The sequence below is a fragment of the Gorilla gorilla genome, chromosome 9 (genome assembly GCF_029281585.2).
Source record: "Gorilla gorilla gorilla isolate KB3781 chromosome 9, NHGRI_mGorGor1-v2.1_pri, whole genome shotgun sequence".
NCBI classification, from domain to species: Eukaryota; Metazoa; Chordata; class Mammalia; order Primates; family Hominidae; genus Gorilla; species Gorilla gorilla.
The window spans coordinates 51068024-51091828 of NC_073233.2; the positions used below are offsets into that span (position 1 = coordinate 51068024).

Here is a 23805-nt window from a genome sequence, read left to right on the forward strand (position 1 = left end):
CTCCTCACTTCCTGCGGCCTCTGCTCAAGTGTCATCTCTTAGAGGGCCCTGGGTCCCCCTGTTTAAATACCACTCCCCCTCCCATTTTCTTTATTTTCCCCTTTGTTTTTTCCCCTCGTGTTTTCTTTTTCTTTCTTTCTTTTCTTTTCTTCATTTTTCTTTGAGACAGGGTCTCACTCTGTCACCCAGGCTGGAGTGCAGTGGCACAATCAGAGCTCACTGCAGCCTCAATCTCCTGGGCTCAGGTCCTCCCATCTCAGCCTCCTGGGTAGCTGGGACTACAGGTGTGCATGCACTACCATGCCTGGCTAATTTTTTTAAAAAATATATTTTCCGTAGAGACGAAGTCTTGCTATGTTGCCCAGGCTGGTCTGGAACTCCTGGGCCCAAGCGATCCTCTCACCTTGGCCTCCCAAAGTTCTGGGATTACAGGCATGAGTCACTGCACCTGGCCCCCGCTCCCATTTTCTATCCCCTTACCCCGCTTCTCTTTTCATCACAGTGCTGACGTTATATGATATCAGTTTTGGTTTCTTCATTGTCTGTCCCCCTCAATAGATTATGAACACAAGGGCAGAGGCATTGTTTGTTCCACCGAATCACTAGTACCCAGAATAGTGCTGGCCTACCCTAAGGCACTCAATCAATATTTGCTGAATGAATGATTGGATGAATGCTAGCTTTTGGTCATTGAGGGTAAGGCCGTGAAAAGCACCTCTGACCCTTCAGTCCAGCCTGGCTGCACCTCTTCCTCCACTCCTTGCCTTCTCCCTCTAAGAAACTGAGGTGAGGAGGAATTCTGGGTTCTTGGGAATCACTGAAAAGAAGCTACCCCACTGTCGCTCAGAGCAAAGATATAGCCTGGCCCTGAAGGGAAGGAACTGCTCTGGTACCTTCCATCCATCAGTCCTGGCTGCCATCCACTGAATTTAAACAATTTGGTTAGACAGAGCAGTTATGTCAATTTCCAGCCGGGCGCGGTGGCTCACGCCTGTAATCCCAGCACTTTGGGAGGCTGAGGCAGGCAGATCACCTGAGGTTGCGAGTTCAAGACCAGCCTGGCCAACATGGCAAAACCCCATCTCTACTAAAAATACAAAAATTAGCCGGGCACAGTGGCGCGAGCCTGTAATCCCAGCTACTTGGGAGGCTGAGGCAGGAAAATTGCTTGAACCCAGGAGACGGAAATTGCAGTGAGCCAAGGTCGTGCCACCGCACTCCAGCCTGGATGACAGAGTGAGACTCCATCTCATAAATAAATAAGTCCATTTCCATTGTAGTGGCAGAGAATGCAACAATTAAAAAACATAAATGTGAATTCAAATGCCAATGCAAATACTAATAGCTCATGTTTATTGAGCTATTACTAGATGTGAGGGGCTGAATTCTCTTCTCCCTAAATTCATGCTGAAGTCTTAACCTCCAGTACCTCTGAATTTGACTGTATTTGGAGTTAAGGTCTTTAAAGAGATAATACATTAAAACGAGGCCACTAGGATGGGTCCCAATCCAATATGACTTATGTTCTTAGAAGAAGAGACTGGGACATGGACCCGCACAGAGGAAAGACTGTGTGAAAGCATGGCATGGAGACAACTGTCTACAAGCCAAGGAGAGAGGCAGCAGAAGAAACAAACCCTGCTCACACCTTGATCTCAGACTTCTGGCCTCCAGATCTGTGAGGATGGAAATGTCTGTTGTTTAAGCCAGCCAGGCTGTGGGACTTGGTCAGAGCAGCTCTAGCAAGCTCAGACACCAAGCATGATGCCAGGCTGTGTGTGCAAATCTGGCCAATGAGATACAAAGGCAGTACTAATGAGGTTTTCCTCTCTCTTATAAAGAAGCGGGTTGGGTGTGGTGACTCATGCCTGTAATCCCTATGCTTTGGGAGGCCGAGGCAGGAGGACTGCTTGAACTCAGGAGTTTGAGGCCAGCCTGAGTAACATAGGAAGACGCTGTTTCTACTAAAAATTAAAAAAATCAGTCCAGCATGGTGGTGCATGCCTGTAGTCCCAGCTACTTGGGAGGCTAGGAAGTGGGAGAAGCATTTGAGCCTAGGAGACTGAGGCTGCAGTGAGCTATGATGGCACCACTGCACCCCAGCCTGAGTGACAAAGTGAGACCCAGTCTCAAAAAAAAAAAAAAAAACAAAGGGAAGAGTCCCACTCTTTGAAGGCCTATGAACATTGTTGTTTGAGTATGCTCTGCCTGGAGCTGCTGCAGCCATTTTGCCACCATGAGGCAAGCAAACATGGATACACAGAAAGATGAAGGGTACATGGGTCCTTGATGCCTCTGCTGAACTTTGAATTACCCACCCTAGTTCTGGACTTTTATTTATATGAGAAAACGGAAATTCGTTGCTTTTTAGGCCACTTTGAGTTGGGCTTTTTGTTACCTGCCTCTACACCAGTGTGGCACCCCAGTGACAAAGGCAGTCCCTAGTCATACCCCAAGGCCCTGAGAAGTGGAATGACCTGTCTCACATTATACAGCACGTGAATGGGGTTCTGAGACTCAGGCCTCATCTTTCTACTCCAAAGTTCAAGTTCTCTGGGCTGTTTCAAGCTGCCTTGGCCCTGAAATTTTGGATGGGACAAGATCCCTGGAATCTGAAACCACTTGGCCTCCCACATTGCCATGGGAAGCAAGGAGGACTCCGAGGATGGAACCAAGGCCAAGGGGTGGACATTTAGTGGAAGCAATCATGGACTCAGGGAGAGGCAGGGCTTGGTCAGAGTCAGGGGCAGCAGACCACAGATGAGGCCGCCAGGGGAGGCTGTGAGCCTCAACTTCCTCCCCTACACATCGGAAATGATAACAGCGCCTACCTCTTTGGCTTGCTGTGAGGATTAAATGAGAAAATGCAAAATGCCTAGAGCAGTATCTGGCCCATAGTGAGTAGTCATAGGTCTTAGTTTGTACTATCACTTTGTGACATCAGCCTGTTTCCGTTTTGTCCTCCAGTCCCCAGCTGGGGCCCTGCCTCCTTCCACCTGAAGCAGCAGCATGAGTGGAAAATTGGCTTTGGGAATCTCTGAGTCCTTCCATTATAGCAATTTGTCCGGGTAGCAGAGCAGCTCTGTGATGTTGTGTATTGAAACCCAAGAGCCCCGCCGGCACGATTGGAATTCAGGAGAAGGGTCCCTCGGGATTCCCTGCACAGCCTGCCAGGCCCACCCACGCTCTCCTCACTGTGTCAGCCTGGCTGAACTCGGAGGGCTGGACTGTGATTAGAGGAGCTGTGGTTCCAGACGACGGTCACCCTCTTAGCTACTGTGTATCCAGCACCACTGTGTACTTCATTTCATTCACCAACCCAGTCCTCCTGAGCGGTAGGTATCCTGTCCCTGAAGAAGAAACTGAGATTCAGAGTGGCGAGATCAGTTTTCCACAGTAAGCAGCGGAACTGTGATCTGCACTCAGACCTGTCCAGAGGGAAAGCTTGTGCTTTGTCCACTCTCAAGCACACAGAAAAGTGTCACTTCATCCCACCCAAGCTAAACCCAATTGAGAATCCAAATCACGAATTGGTCACCAAAGACTGTGGTTAATTTAGAGACCACTATGTGTGAAGTGCTGTGCCAAGCACTGTGCTCTGATATCTCTCTTGGGGTTTCACAACTTCTCTTACCACAGTAAAGGCTCTGAGAAGTCCTGCTATAAAGAAGCCCCTTTAACGTTGAGTCGCTACCAGCTTCCTGCTTGGTAGAGTTCTGTTTTCCAAGAATCCTGTTCACACCCCTTGCACAGAACATGCTTTTGAAAAAGGTCAGTCTAGAGAATGGGAATGCTGGGGAGAATCCTTCCAGGACCTTCAGAACAAACTCACGCAGACGATGCGACTTCCTCCCCAGAGGGGCACAGAGATAGCTGAGAACAGAAAGGGAAGGACTCCAGACTTGAAGTTTCAAAAGGGCAGGAAGTACTCAGGTACCTGGATGATAGATCTGGGGATTGTGTGTGGGTAGATGGATAAAGAATGATCTCCACCCACACCTCCAGCCAGAAGGAATTATTCAGACTGTGGAGGGGGAGATGGGAGAGGACGTGGCCAGGGAGAAGGGTCAGGGAGCCCAGAGGATGCAGCAGGACTGGCTGTAAGGATTCAATGCTGAAAATGGAAAGCACTGTATGAATTTTAAGCAGCAAATGAATTAAAACCAAAAATTAGATGGTTGCAAAACTGTGGGAGGGCTGGAGAAGGGCAGTCAGGGGCAGCCCCTGGACTTTGGTTTGGAAGGTCATGCCTGTTGATATGACTGAGATGTGTAGAAGCTGCTGCTGCCACTGGAATTGCCACATACCTGCGAAGCTGGTGAGCAGACTCTAGGGCCACTCCAGCTGCAGCTCGGTGGCTACCACCTCTCTTCCTCCTTCCCCACCTCATGGGGGCATGTTTACCTATAGAACCTCATTCATAGCCCAGATCCTAGCTGCAAAGGAGTCTGGGAAAGATGACTGCTTAGCTTTCCAACTTCCCTCTGACAGAATAAGATTCTTAACCTGGAAGTGAGTGTCCCAAAGGCCAGGAGAGCACTCAGGGCCCCTCCAAGAACCTGCCTCGACATTCAACAGTAGGCCAAACCATAGGGGCTTGCTTGTATTAGTCTGTTTTCATGCTGCTGATAAAGATATACCTGAGACTGGGTTAATTATTTAAAAAATAAAAAAGAAGTTTGATGGACTCACTGTTCCATGTGCCTGGGGACCGAGTGTAGTAGGAGAGAAAATCAGAGAGGAGATGGGGGCAGCTAGCAGGTGGGTCATGCAGGGCCCTTGCACCTTGCATAGACTTTGACTTTGACTCAGCATGAGATACTGCCATCACAGAATTTCAAGCTGAAGAATGAAGTGACGTGACCAACATTTTAACAGGCTCACTCTGAGTAGTGTATAAGAAGAGATACACCTGCAGCGGGGGAGGCAGGAGGAGGCAGTGAGAGCATGAGAGCTGAAAGTGAGGGGCCGTTGCAATAGCCCAGGGGAGAGATGAGGGTGTTTTGGAGGAAGATGGTGGCAGAGGAGGTGGCGAGAAATGGCTGGATTCCAGGCGCATTTTGCAAGTGCAGCTAACAGGATTTCCTGACGGATCAAATGTAGGGGGTGAGAGAAAGAGATGAGTCAGGGATGACGCCAGGGCTTTTGGCCAGAGCACTGGAAGGATGGAGTTGCAATCAACTGGAAAGATGAGGCCATGGTTCTTCCTGCTTCTTGCAGGTTCTGGGGGGAGGTGGGGAAGATGAAGAGTTTAGTCGTGAACTTGTAAAATTTACAAGTTCGAACTTATGTTCATCTTCAAAACAGCTGCCAGTGTTATTTCTCTGAAAGAAAAACAAAGGAAGGAACAAACAAATCTCTAGTTGGCTAAGTCATGAAGTTCTAACTCTTCAGCTTGGGTGGATGAGTCTTTAATGAAACCTGCCCAGACGCATCTTCCCAGCTCTTCGCTCTCTGCCCATCCATGTCCCCCTGTGCTCCCAGCCATCACTGAGCATCTCTTGTAGACCATTCAGCCATTCATTCCCTCCCTCCCTCAGCATTTGTTTAGCATCTACTCTGCCAGACACGGAGTTAGGCATCAGGGCTACAACCCTCTTGGAGCTCACATTTCCCATCACCCTGTCCCCAACCCTAGTGCCTTTGCATGAATTGTGTCATTTGCTTCAAATACCAGCCAGCTCTTTCTCCTCTCCCTGTTTACCCTCTAAGGCTCAACTGTTACCCTGTCCTCTGGGGGACATTTTTGATGCCTCAGACACAAGGAGATCAATATTTCCAGCACCCTTTGCTCCTATCATCTGTGGGGGCTTCTCGAAGGCAGAGACTTGTCTTTATTCAGCCCTCTATCCCCCAATATTTGCTTGATTGCTTGAATGAATGAGTGTTAGTAAGGATTCAGCAGCTTGGATCTTGGTCTGAGCCACACTTGGCTAACGATGTCCTTTTGGTCATGGCCTCAGCAGGGATGAGCTGGCCACGATTCTAACCTTTCTAGAAAACAAATACTGGCAAATACTGGCAATATCCTTTTGAGAACCAGGTGGACCCTTAGAGCCTTATGGTGGGTTCTCCAGGGTAGAGAGGAGGAGGGAGGCTCCTGATCCCAGTTAGTCTAAGCCACCAGCACCAGGCATCCACTATGGCCTCTGAGAGCCAGGGTAACCATGGAAACCAGGCACTGGGGGTGGGAGGAGCAATGAGTGGAATGAAGCCAGGCCCACAGAGAGGCCAGCAGGCCAGGCTGGGCTTTGGGACCACTCCATGTGTATATGTATCGGGTGGGGGATGGGAGAGGTGGGGAGTGAGTGTCCCAGAGACCAGGAGAGCACCAGCTGCAGGAAAGAGGGATCTGTAAGGCATAGACTCAGAGTTCGGAGCTCACGAAGTGTCCTTGTGTTTCCCACAGCACAGGGGCCCTGGGCTCCAGCCCCCTTCTCTGAGAATCAGGAGAGAAAAACAAGTGAGAGGTATAGAGAAAGGGGCTGATAGTGATAAAAGACAGCAGAGGCCCAGGAGTTGAGCAGGGAGGGCAGGGGAGGGAGAGGGAGAGAGAAAGAGAGAAAGAGAGGCTGGTTGATGGAGAAACCACAGAGATGGGGAGGGAGAGAGAGAGAACGCGATACCTACATAGAAAAAGAGAACTGGCAGAAGACAGAAGGAAAAACAGCAACACAGAGACTGAGAGACACACAAGGATGAGTGGAGAGACAGAGGGAAAGGGAAGAACTCACAGGGGAGGATGAAGTAGAAATGGGGCAGAGGTGGAGGGAGAAACAGCAACAAAGAGCAAGGGGAGGGGTCGGAGAAAAACGGGGCATAGAAACAGAATCAACAAGTGGGGACACAGAGAGGGCGTCAGCCAGAGTGAGTGTGAGCAAACGTGAGAGGAAGAAAACAAGTCAGAAACAGACAATCAGGAGAAGAAGAGGGAGGCGATTGAGGCCGAAAGATGATCAGATTGGCAGACGGCACAGGCTGAACTACAGAGACCGGCTCCCAGCCCTACTCCAGGCAAGCCTTGGGCCCTCTGCCATGTAAAAGACCCAGAGAAAATCCCAGTCTACCCTAGAAAGTCACCAGAACTCGGCCCCTTGTCTCCCCAGGAGAGTAGGCAGGTGGGGTGTCCTGTCCCAAGCCGAGGCCCAGATGCGGTGGCCCTGGCTATTCGGTGGGGATCCTGAGGAGTAGTGGCTGCAGCAGCAGTGGCAGGTTGGCTGCTGGAAGTGTTTATCAGTGGTGGCTGCCCTCCCAGGGCCCTCCATATGGTCTCGCATATGCTTAGCAACTTGCCTCTGAACTATGAGCTGTATTTACACCCGGGCAGGTGACGGCCTATTGTTGGGAAAGGAAGCTGGCAATGTTTTCCATTTCAAGGTGGTGTCGCCATCTAGGCAGGCTGGGATTCCCAGGCAACCTGCAGCTCTTGCTTAGTGAAAAAATAAGAGCTACTGCTTTGCCGCCAAGAGATAAATTCCTCCCAAAAGGTAACGCCAGGAAGTAGAATTTCTCTCTCAAAGAACTTAACATTTTTTTTTTCCTGAAGACAAATGAGAGCTATAGATCCCATTATCTCCTTTTTTGCCTTGGCTGCCAGGAAGCTCAGATAAAAATGCAGTGGGGATCTGTAGAGGAATGGGGGTCAGAGCTTCCATTCAATGTTTCAAAGTTTCATGTCTAGATTGCTGGGTAAACCAATAAGAACCATTTTAAAAAATTTATTCATTCATTCATTTCTTTGACAGACAACCATAGAAAGTCTGCTGGGAGTCAGGATTTAACCCAGGCACCTTTCTTATCTGCTAGGAGTGATCTCCAAACACAGGTCCCAGAACACAGGACTCTCCCTAGCCCATAGTAGACATTTTTAAAATGTTTGCTCTTTGAATGAACAAATGAATTCACGACCCTGCTTGAAACCCCACTCTCCAGAACTCCTTATAAAGGCCAAACTCTTCAGTTTGCCATTTTGTAAGCTTCCCTATCTACTTATCTGGCTTTGCCTCTTACCCCTCTCTCATGTGCATTCCATGATTTAATCATATGGACACCTCATAATTCCCAGAAACCCTCATACTGCTTCCTACCCTCCCCATTTCTTCAGCTGGTGAACTCCTATACATCCTTCAAGACCCCAATGAAACATCACTTCTCATGGCAAGCCTTTCTCAGCCTCCCTAGTTGTATTTAATATTAATGTCTCCACTTTGCTTCCTAAGCATGCTTAGGCCTTGCCTTTGTTATTGTCCCCAAGTCATGTGGCACAGCATGGCTTCTTACATGTCTGTCTCCTCTACAAGTCTGTGAGCTCCCTGAGGGCACTATGGGCTCTGGGGCTAGGCCCCCTGAATCTAAGTCCCAGTTCTGTCACTTACCAACACAGACTTTGGGAAAGTTATTTAATTGCTCTATGCCTCAGTTTTTCCATCTGCAAGTAGGGCTGATAATAATATCTACAATTTAGGGTAGTTACAGGGATTAAATGAGTCAATACCTACAAGGCACCCAGAACAGTGCCTGGCAGTTTAGAGTGCTGAATAAATGTGAACTCTTGTGTTAATAGCTGTGCTACTGATCGATCTGATGGGTCCCCAGTGCCTAGCATTATTTCTGGCACATGGGAGGTCCCAGCCATGGCCTGTTGTATGGAAACAAAAGCTATTAAAGCATGGCCTCTGCTCACAAAGAGTCCTAGCCCAAGGGATTCATTCCCTGTCTATTCAGTGTCCACTGTACCAGGCTTCATTCTAGGTGCAGCAGTAAACAAAACAATAAAGAACTATATGCTGCAGAATCTTAGAAGATCCTAAGTGCTATGAAAAATAGGACTGAATAAGTAGTATTAGGATTGCAATTTTAAATGGGGCAGCCAGGGTAATCCTGGCTCCAAAGGTGACATTTACAGGAAGCCCTGAGTGAGGTAGGCTGTGAGTCATGTACCTATCTGGGGGAAGAACGTTCCAGGCAGAGGGAACAGCAGGTGCAAAGGCCCTGGGGTGGGAATGTGTCTGGCATGTTGGTGTTAGAGGAATGGCCAGGGGCTCATCTGGCTGGAGCAGAATAAGCAGATGGGAGAAGGAAAGGAGGGGACCTGAGGCAGGGGGTCGGGGAGGTAGGAGAAGACAGATTATGTTGAGCCTTGTAGGTCATTGTCAAGACTTCAGCTTTTACTCTGAGAAGCAACAGGGACAAATGCAAGCCTGTCCTCTCGATCAATATTTCACTCTGCTTCTCAGAGGTATGTGTGGGGTGGAGGTGCTCTGTGTGGAATGCCCAGTAGAAGTGAACTCCCCTGTGGATGACACAGAAAAAAGGCCTGGATGGAGGTCTCTGGCAAGCCACAGGATGGCTAGGGGTGGTGAGGCAGGGGTCTGCCTGAGCTGTGTCTTCTTTAGCCATCCAAACGTAAACCCAGGTGCTCCCTGGGCCCTTGGCCCACCAGCACTGGCTTGTTTGTCCTTTGACTTCTGAGTCCAAAGTGAAAGCTGAGGTTCCTTCCCAGACTTTGGGGTGGCTGAGTGTTCTGTGGTTCCCTGGAAAACTGGCTTCTTTCCCACCTTGAAGGGAGGTGTTTTAGGTCCTTGTTTCTTAGGCCTGTGGTAGGGCGAGCTGCTTAAGGATAAGGAGAAAGTGGAAGCTCCACGGAGGAGACACAGCATAGGGTAGGTGGTCTTGGATCTCTGCACCCTTGAAGAAGACTACTGGGCTGGTCAGGTCTCCAGGAACCCACAAGAAAACAGAGAAAAAGAGAGGGAAAGAAGGGAAGATGGGTAGGGTGGCTATATAATTTGTCATCCAAACCAAGACACTTTGAGAATGAGAAGGCACTGCTACTAATTACAACAGCACAATCCAGGCATAAGCAGGAGCCTAAGGAGGGGTGGGGAGACAGGCAGAGGGTCAAAGACAGGGACAAGAGAAATATTGAAATAGACATGGAGGGTATATTAGTCCATCCTCACACTGCTAATAAAGACATACCCGAGACTGGGTAATTTATAAAGAAAAGAGATTTAATTGACTTGCAGTTCAGCATGGCTGAGGAAGCCTTAGGAAACTTACAATCATGACGGAAGGGGAAGCAAACACATCCTTCTTCACATGGCAGCAGGAGAGAGAAGTACGTAGCAAAGGGGAGTAAAGCCCCATATAAAACCATCAGATCTCATGAGAACCCACTCACTATCATAAGAACAGCATGGGAGAACTGCCTCCATGATCTAATCACCTCCCATGAGGTCCTGCCCACAATATGTGGGAATCACAATTCAGATTATAATTCAAGATGAGATTTTGGGTGGGGACATAGCCAAACCATATCAGAAGGTCGGCACTGGAAGGAACTCTCAGGTCATCTCACCTAAGCTGGACAACTCAGAAAGCGCAGAGACTTGTCCAGGCCACCAGCACATCACCAGCAAAGCTGGCACTGGATACTCGATCACTGACATCCAGTGTGGTGGTCCCACCCCTCACAGCCTCCTGGTCTTGGGTGTACTCAAGGCCCTCTTAGAGCTCAACTGTTCCCTTGAATTGTTATTAGTTTGTTTTGGCGGGGAGAGGGGGGTCAGTGGTTCCAGCCTATAAAAATGGGGTATGGATTGTTTAGTGGGCTTTTATCTCTAATAAAGTGCCGTTTGTCTCCTTGGCTTGGCCTCTTAGGAAGGATGAGAAGCCACCCACTATTCCCACAGGCCATCCACAGGGGTCTTTATCTGCTTGCAACATGAGGAATGGCTGGGGCCACTTCTGTGACCCAAACCCAAGCCCAGGTGCCCTGGAACCCTGGATGACAAGCACTGGCTTCCTTGCCCTTTGGCTTCTGAGTCCAAGAGTGAAAGCTGAGATTCCTTTGGGAATTACTGGCCTCCTTCTAGTAAATCCCAAAGCAGAGAGTCTTCTCTATGATCTGTGAGCTCTGCAAACCAGGGACGACATCTGTGGTATTCGCCATTATATGCCCAGTGTTTACCTAGGATAGTTGTAGGCACATGGACAGTACTCTAAAATATTGAATGTCTAAATGAAACCTCAGATTTGAGGGCTTATGCCCCAGAATGTGGCCTGGTGTGGTGCTCAGTGACACAGATAAAACATAAGATTTTTTTTTTTTTTTTTGATGGACAGGATATGCTACTTGATTTTTTTCCTTTTAGGGGATTTAACCTCCTCATTCTGTTTTGCTAAAGCTAATATTTATTGATTATTTGATTCAGTCTTTAATTCACCAGCTGTTTATTGAACTCCTCCCAGGTGCCAAGCACTGTGAATTAAACTCTGGATAAGGCCTCTCCATGGTGGCTGGTCGCCACACTCAGATGTGAGCGGCTGCAATCTGCTATGTTGCAATGGTCTGAATAGACGCAAGGTCTTGCAGCAAAGGTCAACCTCTTAAAAATCAGAGCCACTAAGCAAACATTCTCGGGGCGCTTTATGGAGTTAAGCTGTTTATGCTGGGGAAGCATTTCTAAAAACTGCACCTGGGGACTTTTATCCACTTTGTAATTGTCCCTGGCTCCTCTATAACTGGGGATAGATCAAGCATAAGCCTGTCTCTAGGTTTATTGGAGGTTTACATATTTGGAATAAAAAGCAAAGAATCAGGCAGATAGTAGCAGAGACAGAGAAAAACCTGGGAAGAAGAAAAATTAGAAGGAGAGAAGTGGATATCTGGACAAATGGGGCTCAGCCCTGGTTCTGCAATAAATTCCTGGATGAACTTGGCCAAGCCATTTACCCACTCTGATCTGCTAGCCTCCTCATCTGCAAAGTTGGTTGGGTAAAATCACTTTTGAGAAATGGTAAAGTGTTCTCTTCCTCCTTTCTGGGATTCCTTATTCCCTGTCTTCCTGAAGAGGCTCTCGCCAATCCCTTTGTCAGAATGCTAGACGGAGATCAGCAGGCATCACTGTGAGAAACAGAGAAAGTCAAAGAAAAGCTGGTTGTTCTCCAATGCTCGTTAACTCAAGAACAAGAGACTCTCCATATTTTTTTGGTGAAAGGTCTTCAGGGTCAGTTCACATACTGGCACATGAACTCGCTGTTCCCATTAAATGAGTCAGGCAAGATGTGAACATTAATTTGAGTAAGTGAATCAGCCTCACTCTGAAAAAGAAAAAAATATCATTAAGTAGAATGGATGCATGCATGCATATGTAACATGTATGTATAACATATACGGCCGAGCACAGTGGCTCACACCTGTAATCCCAGCACTTTGGGAGGCCAAGGCAGGTGGATCAGGAGGTCAGGAGTTCGAGACCAGCCTGGCCAACATGGTGAAACCTTGTCTCTACTAAAAATACAAAAATTAGCCAGGTGTGTGGCAGGCGCCTGTAATCCCAGCTACTCAGGAAGCTGAGGCAGGAGAATCACTTAAACCCGGGAGGTGGAGGTTGCAGTGAGCCGAGATTGTGCCGTTGCACTCCAGCTCTGGGTGACAGAGCAAGACTCCGTCTCAGAAACAAAACAAAACAAAACAAAACATATACACAGATACGCAAGCACAGACATCATAGGCATGTGCCATCACACACACACAAACACACACACATGCTCAAGCAGGGGGTGGGCCATCACCAGGGTTCCTTCCATCTCTGGGGCTCTGTGGGCCGGATGGGAATTAGAATCCCAGGGCACAGAAGAGGGCTTGATCTTCTTCCTGCCTAAGTTGTTTCCATTTAACAGATGGAGAAGCTGACCTAACAGGATAAAGCTATTAGAGGCAGCAAGATAAAGTGGCTAAGAGCCCAGGTCCTAAAGCCAGATTGCCTGAGCCTGGACCCCAGCTCTGCCATTTAGCTAGGTAATATTTGTCTAATTACTTTGCCTTTCCGTGCCTCAGTCTCCCCACCTATGAAATGGATAATGACAGTACTTAATATTTAAGAAATTACTTAGAAGAGAACCCAGTCCATACTAAGTGCTCTGTAATATTAATGGAGTCAACCATTTCTGAGGGGCTGGAGAAGCCTCTGGAGTCCTCCTTCATGCCTCTGCTCCAGGGACCGTGGGTGCAGCACATGCTTGTCAATGTGAACCTGGCATGGGGTCGTTTCTTTTGAGCCTTGTCACCTTCACACATATGTTTGGAATATGGAAGCTAAGTAGGGTGGTGAAGGGAGAGGGTGTAAGAGTTTGCTAGGGCTGCCATGTCAAAGTGCCACAAACTGGATGGTATGGTAGAAGAGAAAGTGATCACCTCTCTGTTCTGGAGGCTAGAAGTCTGGAATCGAGGTGTCAGCAGGGCCATGCTCCCTCTGAGACTCTGGGAAAAGGCCTTCCTTGCCTCTTGCTGGCTTCTGGGGGTGGCCAGCAGTCCTTGGCAGTCCTTGGCAGTCCTTGGCTGGCAGCCGCATCCTTCAACCTCCATCTTCTCATGACATCCTCCACTGTGTCTTCACTATGTTGGCCTCTGTGCCCAAATTTCCCCTTCTGATAAGGACATGGTCATGTTGGGTTAGTGCCTCATCTTAATTTGATCATCTGCAGAGATCATTTTTCCAAATAGTCCCATTTGGGGGACTGGGGGTTAGGACTTCAACATCTTTTGAGGGGACACAAATCAACTCATAACAGAAGGAGAGGGAAGGAGAGGGAAGGAGGAAGGGAAAGTTGGAGAGAGCAGGGAGCAGGTGCCAGCCTGTGCTGCCTAGGTAACAGGAGCAGGAGACAGGTCCTTCCCACTCTGGCAGGCTGTCCTGACATGCCTGTCACTGTGACAGCTGGGTGTAGATCTGTCCTTGAGCCTGGAGATGGCCCGGTAGGAATCCAGTTTCCTCAGTTCTGCTGTCTGCTGCCCACTGGCACCCCAGAAAATGAAGCAGACATCAAAATCAATGACCAGGAGGTGAACTGGCCTTATCACCACTCCCAGCACATGCCCCAGTTGCCCGAGCACCTTGTGTAACCGCTGGGGGTCACTTGGCTCCAAAGCAGGCAGCTCTTACTGGCTAAAGAACACTTGTAGGCCAGCCACCTGCCCTTTGTCTCAAAAGTCATGGCCACTGCACTTCTTGGTGACTCACTCTACCTCCCTGAACCTCACTTTACTCATCTGTAAAATGGGGGTAATGTTAATGACCACAGGGTTTTTGGAAAGAACAGAAGAGATAACAGGCATGAAGTAGTGTGAGTCAGAATACAGAGCACTGGCTGTGGACTATAACTGCCTGGGTTCAAATTCCAGCTCTGCCACTCACCAGCTAGGAGCTCGTGGGCAGGTAACTTAATCTTCCAGAGCCTCAATTTTCCCATCTGTAAAATGGAGACAATAATATTAATACATTCCCCCTCTCAGATTAGGTTTATGGTAGGGACAAAGAGGACTAAAATAGACATTGCCTTCAAGGAGCCCACAATCTTACGGGAGAGATAAGTTTGGAGGAATAAATAGAGATACAGTGTTAAGCGAAGTGTCTAGTACCCAGTAAGAGCTCAATAAAGTTCCTGGCTTGTGGTCTTCACAGTTTTGGCTTCCTCTAAGCATGCAGTAGGCTTTCAGTGCATCCTTTGTGCATCAATTAGACTTGGTCTGCCAGGAAAATAGATACCACAGCCTTTAGTCATTACTGTGTGCCCTGTGGTGAGCACTTTTACATGTGTTATTTCAGTTAACCTTCCCAAACTCCAAGATTGTTATCCTCTCCATTTTGCAGAGGAGAAAACTGAGCTTCAGGGAAAGGAAGTAAATTGCCCAGGGTCACGGATTTCAGCCCTGATCTAATCTTGCCTCCAGGGTCCAAGAGCCGGGTCATTCCGACACCTCAAGAAGTTGATCTGAATCACCATTACTTCCATGGTGGGATTTTCAGCAACTCAGAGGTGGTATCTGCTCAGGTACCAGAGAGCCCTGGGCCATGCACCCACCTCTAGAGTTTTCCAAGGGGAACTCCTGGACACTGCCCGAGATCCCTGGTTGACAGATATGTGTTTGCCTTCCCATTTCTTTTCTTTTCATCCAAGTGCAGAGTAGTGGATGGACATAGGGGCTCTGGAGGCAGGCAGCAGGGGCGTGGGGACTAATAGTTCAGCGCGAAGAGGGTAACTGTGAGCAGGTGAGTCTGGGAGAGCAGAAAATGAAGCAGAGAACAGTAATGTGGGAGGCAGGACCCAAACTTCCCTAAACTCTGAAGTCAACGTGCTGGTAGATTTGGATAACTCCCTCTTGCCCACCCCCAGCTTTACAACAGTGTTATCTTCAGTGAAATGGGAGAGCCCTTGCATGAGATGAGTCTGAAGTTTTTTGTTTTTTGAGACAGAGTCTGGCTCTGTCACCTAGACTAGAGTGCACTGGTGTGATCTTGGCTCACTGCAACCTCTGCCTCCTGGCTTCAAGTGCTTTTCCTGCCTCAGCCTCCCAAGTAGTTGCAGTTACAGGCACCCACCATCACCACGCCCGGTTAATTTTTGTATTTTTAGTAGAGACGGGGTTTCACCACGTTGGCCAGGCTGGCCTCGAACTCCTGACCTCTGGTGATCTGCCTGCCTCAGCCTCCCAAAGTACTGGGATTACAGGCGTTAGCCACCGTGCCCAGCCTAGTTGAAGTTTAAAAATTCACTGATTGCATTGATTATGCCAGGGACCATATGCATTCTTTGTTCTTACTCAAATGTGAGTGCCCACGTACACAGCCAGTTCCTGGCTCACAGTTGAACCTTCACAAATATTTGTTGCATGACTGAATTGTACCAGGCGCCATGTGAGACTCTGAGTGCTAAACCTGTAATCTCAGCAGCTCTACACAGACGATAATGGTGATTTTAAAAGTCTTACATTTGTTACATGCTTGCTGGTTTTCAAAGCCTCTTTGCAGAAGTCATGTCCTTCAGTGTTTACAACAGTTGTGTAGGTGTTAACATCTCCCTTTATAGATGAGAAGACAGGCTTAGAGAAGTTAGGCCACTCGTCCAAGCTTGCACAGCCAGAGGTTCCAGGCCAGGACTGGTCCCAGGTCACCTGACCTCCCTTGCCCACTCCTCTCTCCCTGTCACATGAAGATGTGGTCCGGATGTAAATATAATGAGAAAGGTTTGAATCCTAGTTCTTTATTTGCTGGGTGACTTTGAGCAGGTCTCTGAGCTTCCCTCTCTGTAAAACAAGCTTCCTGACCATCTGTGCCTTATGGAGTTGTTTGGAGGCTTAAGTAGGCTTGCAGGCCTCTAAAGGCTTGATCACAGTGCCTCATGTTAAATATTAGGAGTCTAAAGCACAGGGAGGCAAAGTAACTTCCCCAAAGCCAAACAGCTGGTGAACAAAGGAGACAGGCTTTGAACCTGGGTTTATCTAACCTCGCAACCTGAGCGTCTACCCAAGTAAGCACTCCATAAATGGCAGTTATTGGTATTGTGTTGTTGACTATCAGTTAATTTAAAAGCGAAGGTGGAGGATGAAGTTTCAGCAATCTCTTTATCCAGCAGGACCTTCCCTTGCTATTCCCAGGGAGTTACTTTTTGGAAAGCTCAGCCACAATGCATTCAGAGGAAGCTTGACCCTGGACCCCTCCCAGCAAAGCCATCCAGATTCTACCTCTTTTCCTGCAGGGTGTGTGTGTGTGTGTGTGTGTGTGTGTGTGTGTGTGTGTGTGGCAGGGTGTATATAATGTGTGTGTGTGTGTGCACGCGTGTGTCCCTGGGAATTGCAAGCATTCCTGAGGGTGAAGGAGCAGGCAGACCCTTGGACCTTGTGCTAAAAACACTCAGAGAGGCTGGCCCTGGCCTGTGTGTAGCTTGTTGAAGGGAGAAAAAGAGAGAAAGTGGAGGAATCCCTGAGCTAGTCGAGGCCCAGAAGTGTCAAGACCACAACCTTCTAACCTCCACAGGGTGTTCCTAAGATTTGTGAATTTATTTCCATGAAAGTCGTTGCAAAGATAAACAAATTTAATCACTCAGTTGTACATTTAATGAACTGTCACGTTTTGGAAATGATTGCAAATTACATATAAAAGGAGACAATTCAGAAAAAAATCAGGGAGGCAATGATTAAACATTTAAAATGCAGACTGCCTTGGCAAAGCTAGGTTGTAAGGTCAGCATGCCTCTGGGGAAAGAATCTGCCAAGTCTAGTGTTATCCAAACAGCCATTCAAGCATTGGGCTCACCTGTATTGCGTATTTATCATGTGCCAGGAGCTATACCAAGGAGTTTCCATGAGACCCTCACAGCCACCCCATGCTAGAGTTGCAGTTACGATTCCCATTTAGAAATGCATGGGAGAGTTTAGGTGGCTGGCTCAAGGTGGCACAGTTATGAGGTGGCATAAAAAATTCCCCTGAGTGGCTAGGTGCGGTGGCTCATGCCTGTAATCCCAGCACTTTGGGAGGCCGAGGCAGGCGGATCACGAGGTCAGGAGATCAGGACCATCCTGGCTAACACGGTGAAACCCCGTCTCTACTAAAAAATACAAAAAATTAGCCAGGCGTGGTGGCGGGTGCCTGTAGTCCCAGCTACTTGGGAGGCTGAGGCAGGAGAATGGTGTGAACTCGGGAGGTGGAGCTTGCCGTGAGCTGAGATCGCGCCACTGCAGTCCAGCCTGGGTGACAGAGCCAGACTCCATCTCAAAAAAAAAAAAAAAAAAAAAAAAAAAAATTCCCCCGAGTACCAACTCTGCACTGGGTCTTGGAAACCCAGAGATGAACAAAGCAGGGCCCCAGACCTTGAGAATTGCGCAGGCTAATCAGCCATCACGTTATAAATGTCAGAAGCCAGAGGTCGTCCCTTCTAGTGATTTCAAATGCCTTTTAAGCAAAGGACACTTTCTCCTTGAAATCTCATGTGAGACACCGTCATGCAAAACAGATGAAAAGGGAACCTGTTTCTGGCTAAAGCTAGGAGGGGGATTGCTCTTCCTCTCTCACCATTCTCATTCTTAAGATATTCTCATTCTTAAGATACCCAGGAGCAGCACCTACCAACCCAACTTGAAACCTGCTGATCTTGTCCAGATGCCTCATTTCACAGATGGTAACACTGAGGCCCAGAGAGGGGAAGGAATCGCCCAGATGGCCAAGACTGGAACGTGGGCCTGTGGACTCCTGGTTCAGGGATCTTTGCTGGGCATTAGGTCTGCAAATGCTCACCCCAATCACTGTAAATCCTGTGTACAGTGATTGGGGCGTAGAACCTGGGTGGTGCAGCACTAGACACACTTCGGTGAATTTGGGGCTTTTAGGCCAATTCAACTTTTTTCTCCAGATGCTGGAGAAAGCGAAGCCTAAGAGCTTCCTAGGGGAAAGGTGAGTATTTTCAGAAGAACGACTTCCACTAGATGCCCCAATTCCAGAGGTATTGAAAGCACCCTGGCCTGGGAGTCAGGAGGTCTGGGTTCAATGCCCAGCTCTTAACCATGATGAGAATCTAGTCTATGTTTCTTCCTCAGTTTCCCTATTGGTGAAATGAAGTGGTTGGATTACAGTGAATTCTCCACAAGTTTCCTTCCCGAATCTTTTTAGAACTTTCAGGCCAGGCCACTTCTGGGTTTCTGCCAACCTAGACTCCAGTGGGTCGGCTCTGGCCTTCCCTGCTCCTTCTCCCTCCTGAGGACTGCCCATCCATCCACAGCCCCACCACCTGCTCTTTCGTTCCTTCCCAGCTTCTCCCCTCTCTAGCCCCTCTCCTTGGTGGAGCCTTCACCCTCTAAGTTTCCTGATAAGCCACAATCTTGGTGTCTTACTTGCTTTCATCAAACAGCCAAAGGGATTCTATGGGCCATTTGCCCAAGCCTCCATTTTACAGATGGAAGGACCGAGGCCAGAGAAGGGAGGGATTTCCTCAAGATTACCTTGTGAGAGGGAGGTGCGGTCTTCCTGTAACCCGAGTCGGCCTTATCTTGTCCAGGACTAAATTCTTCGGGCGCCTAACTTTAAAAAAATAAAGTACTTTTTTGGCCTAATATAAGGATGGTACAAAAGTAACTGTGGTTCTCGCCATTACATTCACTGGTGAGACCACAATTACTTTTTTTTTTTTTTTTTGAGACAGAGTCTAGCTCTGTTGCCAGGCTGGAGTTCAGTGGCGCAATGTCGGCTCACTGCAACCTCTGCCTCTTGGGTTCAAGCAATTCTCCTGCCTCAGCCTCCCAAATAGCTAGGATTACAGGCACGTGCTGCCACGCCCAGCTAATTTTTGTATTTTTAGTAGAGACCCGGTTTCACCATGTTGGCCAGGAGGGTTTCAATCTCCTGACTTCGTGATCCACCCACCTCGGCCTCCCAAAGTGTTGGGATTACAGGCGTGAGCCACTGCACCCAGCCCACAATTACTTTTGCACCAATACATAGAATTACGTTTCCCAGTTGAGAGGACATCCGAGATGTTCAAGGAAATTAAGGTCATTGAAGGTGATCCAAGGGCCTCCAATACCCTAATTGACCTGGTGAGGAGTGGGAGTGGAGGGGGTCCCTTCCCAGTTCTCTTTTCATCAATGCTCTTGATGAAGAGTTTGTTGCTAATGTGTCTTTAACACCTTTCTAGCCTTTGGTAACCTCCCTTTCAAAGAGAAAGTGGGACCTGAGCTTCAGCACCTCCTCAGGCAGCAGTATCTTGTTAGACTGTATTATTATTATTGTGGTTAAAGATACATTGTTAGAATTTAATAACACTTATTTTCATTGTATTTATTTTAATGGTTACCTTCTATTTATAGTAATGTGATGCTGGCTTTCCATTTATGGTAATAATTTAACATATCTTTTTAAAAACAAGCTCACTTAAGTAAATTTAAAAAAAATGAAAAAATAAGAGTTGATTTAGAGAAGCCTATTCAGCAGATGTCCTTAGCTAATGCACAGATAGGGCCAGGTCCTCCATGGAGGCTGGAGAGAGGCTGAGGTCCAGGAAACTGACTTGGAACTGGAGTCAGGGACCGAGCTGGTTGTCTGAGTTGTGCAGCAGGTCTGCACTCTCTTCCCCTGCGCCTGCCCTGTTCTGCCAAGCCCCAGACCCTTAGAGACTCTATGCCTCTCTCTGCCTGTCTCTGGTCTCCACTTCCCAAGCTCCAGCACCCTCGCTGTGGGCTTCCCGTTTTTCCTCTTTAAATGTATGTGGCGCCTGGTGTCCAAGGAGGCTCACACGGGGCCTCTCCCAGCAGCATTCCACAAGTGCAGGGCCTGCGGAGTGTTCAGCCTCCACCCTCCATTCTGTTTTGGCAGCTGAAGGGTGAATGTGGAGCCCTTCTCCTTGTCCTCCTCTTATAGAAATTCCACCATTAGGGACTTCCTCCCCTTGGGTGAAGCTTTGCTCACTCTGGGTCCCTTTGAAACCGCGGATCCAGGGATTTTTCTTCCAGCCACGTGCCTACTCTAAGAGTCCCGGCGACGCGGTGAAGTTCTTGAAAGGACCAGACATCCCTGAAGTCCTTACAGGGATGTCCCCTTACAGGGACGAATCCATTTCCTGGAATGTGGGCAAGGAAAGGCAGCCACTTCCTGCCTCTCAAAACTCTGGCTGGTGGCTGGGTGCAGTGGCTACGTCTGTCATCTCAGCACTTTGGGAGACTGAGGTGGGAGGATCACTTGAGACCAGGAATTGGAGACCAGCCTGGGCAACATGGTAAGAGTCCAGCTCTACAAAACACACACACACACACACACACACACACACACACACCAAAAACAACAGAAAACATTAGCCAGGCATGATGGCGCATGCCTCTGGTCCCAGCTACTCGAGGGGGCTGAGGTGGAAGGATTGGATTGCTTGAGCCCAGGAGGTCGAGCCTACAGTAAGCCGTGCAGGAGGTCGGGCTACAGTGAGCTGTGCTTGTTGACCAGGCTTGTCCAGCCTGGTCAGCAGAGCGAGACCTTGTCTCAAAAACAAAACAAAAACAAAACAAGAAGATCCCCCTCCCCCCAAACTCTGCCCAGTGGCCTGACTACCAACATTCATATACAAGACAGTAGGGTCAACTCCTTCCTATCAGTCACCCCTTAGTGAGAATCAGCTGGCCAAGGGGCCTCCTGCAGAGCCGATGTGTGCTTGAATGCCTAGGGCCCACAGGGATGGGGTGTGGAGGCTTCAAGCTGGGACTCAAAACAGAGTTGCCAAGGGAAGAGGAGTGGGCGACCCGAGCCCCTGTCATCAGTACTTTCACTTGGGCTGTCAGCTTTGATCTGCTTGCTTGTCCGTTTTGTCTGGGGCAGGGTCGGGTAGTTGTTTAGAGGAGGCTCAGAGGTTAAAAGTCTCAGGCAAGTCATGTCAGGGGTTGGGAGCCAGTGCTGCTGTGGCAGCAGTACAGAGAAGAAAAGATAAGCTCCCCAGCCCCGCAAGAACCTCAGCCCTGAGGCCGGAGACACAGATCTGGCCCCTTGCAATCAAGTCATTTGCATCTGACCTGGGGTCAGGCCCCTCCATGCTGGAAGTCCCCTTTCTTATCTGCAAGTCAGAGGAGGATGAGTTCCCCAGGCTTTCAACAGGTACTTCCCCCGGCAGCGGGAAGCGCAGGAGCCCGATCGGGACCGAGGATCTCACCCCAACCCCTGCGTTTGGGCCCCGGGGTCAGCTGAAAGTTCCCCTGGAATAAACACTTCGGGTCCAGCATGTCCCTCTCCCCACTCCCGCAACGATCTTCCGAATTCAGACGCAGCGAGGGCCCGCGAGCAGAGCGGGAGGTGGTCGGAGGCGGAGGAAGGGGAGATGGGCAGAGGGTGGGCCCAGGGACCCCCAGACAAGGCCGGGACGCGGGACTGGAGGCGGAGGCGGAGGCGGAGGCTGGCGGGAGGCGAGGGGCAGCCCGCAGAGGAGACGCGCTTCTCGGCAGCAACGACCGGGAGGGGCGGAGGTTTGGGGAGGGGGAGGGAGGGCGGGGGAGGGGAGGGACGGACGGCGGCGGAGGTGGGGCCGGCGGGCTGGCGGGCGTGCAGCTGCCGCCGGCGTCGCGGGGCTCCAGGCTGCGGGGCGGACGTAGCGCCGAGCGATCCACCGCGGAGCCGCGCGAGGCCGCCCGAGCCCCAGCCCCAGCCCCGGTCCCGGCCCCGGCCCCGGCCCCGGTCCCGGCCCCGAGCCCCGAGCGAGCGCCGCCGCCTCGCTCTGCGGGTCCCCGGACGCGCCGCCACCGCCGGGAAGGCAGCCGGCGCCGGGCAAGTTGCGAGCGCGCCCCTCCGACCAGGAAAGTTTCCCCCCGGCCGCCGGCGGGAGTTGGCGCGGGGTCCGGCCGCCGCCGCTGGAAGGTATGGGGCTCCGCACCTCCGTGCCCTCCGCACGCCGCCGCCGCGCCCCCGGGGACCTGGGGACCCCCCCGCGCGCCGCCCCGGGGGTGCTGCTGGACGCGGCGGGGAATTGGGGTGGAGTAGGGATCCCAGGACGGAAGCCCGGCAACCAAGTTCCACTCAAACTAGCACGCGGGGGCTGGGGGGCCGGGGACGGTCTCCACCCGGTGCCTGCCCGGAGTCCGCTGAGGGCCGGGGGCTGCGCCCAGGACAGGTGCAGAGCCAGTGGGCTCCCAATGCTCCGGGTAGGGGAGTGGGGGCTTCTGGAGAACGGCGCGGGGTGGCAGGTGTGGTTACAAGGTTCGGGGTTTCGGCCAGGGCTGCGCCCGGAAAGGGGCTGCTCGCCACGCCACCCGGTAAGACAGTGAGGGACCAGGGACTGGGAGCGGCGATCGGGGCCGGGAGGGCTGTGGGGCCTGGCAGCTGCATGGAGGGCGGGCTGCCTTTGGGGTCCCTGGCAGCGGGGCGGGGCGGGGCGGAGGCGCCACGCGTTCCTCCAGGACCCCCCTTATTCCTTAGGTGTGTGCGGTTTGGGGAAGTGGAGACTCCATGGGGTGCTGGGTGGGTGGGAGGCTCGGGCACGTCCAGATTTAGGGGGCAGTGGGAGCCAGTTGGGAGGGTGCTCGGCTCGGGTGGGATCGCGCCGGCTCCAGGTCCTGCTGGAGTGAGGTGACTGGGCTCCCGCCAGGGGGCGCACTGCCCCGGCCCTGGCCCGCAGGAAGCGCGTTCTGGCTCCTGCGAGGCAACTGCGCCGACATCCAGGACGCAGGGACCACAGACACCCAACTTACGCGGGGTCCCGCCCCGAGGAGCCCGCCCTACACTAGCCAGACGGGGGAGCGGGACCAAGAGTGAGGCGAAAGGTTCACAGTTATAACTGCGCCGTGGGCTGGAAAGGCTGGGAGTCAGGATGTGATTTTTCTCGGGAAGGCTGGCAGGGCAAATGGATAAGAAATTTACCCCCAGAAAAAGACGTAAGAAACTACAACTGCGAATTGGTGCAGAGAGAGTGGGCTGGGGAATTAACTTTTTGACGGTTTTTGGAGTTGCAGAAACCCAAACCCCAAAATGCATGCACCCTTTTTGTAAAAGTTGCACCTTTGTTTCCTGGATCTGGCCGAATCCCTGTCTGGTGAAGGCAGGATGGGGGTCTTGGGTTATCCTCTCTCTGGGCACAAGTAAACTGGGAGGCACAGGGCGGGCGGTGGGGGATGGGGCCTTAAAGACTTCAGCAGTCCAGGCAGAAGTGTTAAATTTCTCAGCAGTCAACGAGCCCTGGCCCCCACCCTCATCCCCTGGGTCTGTGGTCTCTAGGCCACATTCTTCTGGTCATTTCACAATTATTGGTGGAAATCTGCCCTGGGTCCCAGTTATCTGGCCTCAGGGTCCCTGTATGTTGAGTCTGTGTGTCTGTGCCTTGGGAAGTCGACGGCTGCTGGCATCTGTGAGGACTGTGATCTTTGTCATGTGCGGGGCTAACATTGAAGGGACTTTGGAGGGACTATTGCCTCATCTTTCTCTCCAGTTCCCTCCTTCCTCCCATCACCCCAAGTGAGTGCAAAGGAGCAAATCATAGATTGCGCCGTGGCCTCATTGTGGTTGG

The 23805-nt window shown here is 50.5% G+C and overlaps 1 protein-coding gene across 4 annotated transcripts in view; it reads left to right on the top strand.

Annotated features, from left to right (window-relative positions):
* Positions 1-21389: 21389 nt before the first annotated feature.
* TSPAN18 (tetraspanin 18) overlaps positions 21390-23805 on the top strand; it is a 203874-nt gene continuing 201458 nt past the window's right edge. For 3 of the 4 annotated variants that reach the window (XM_055354715.2, XM_031015852.3, XM_031015854.3), the window contains exon 1: positions 21820-22163. The gene's annotated coding sequence lies outside the window, so the exon portion shown is untranslated. Of the gene's footprint in view, positions 21411-21819; positions 22164-23805 lie in introns of those variants that run through there. The other variant, XM_055354714.2, reaches the window with a different exon arrangement.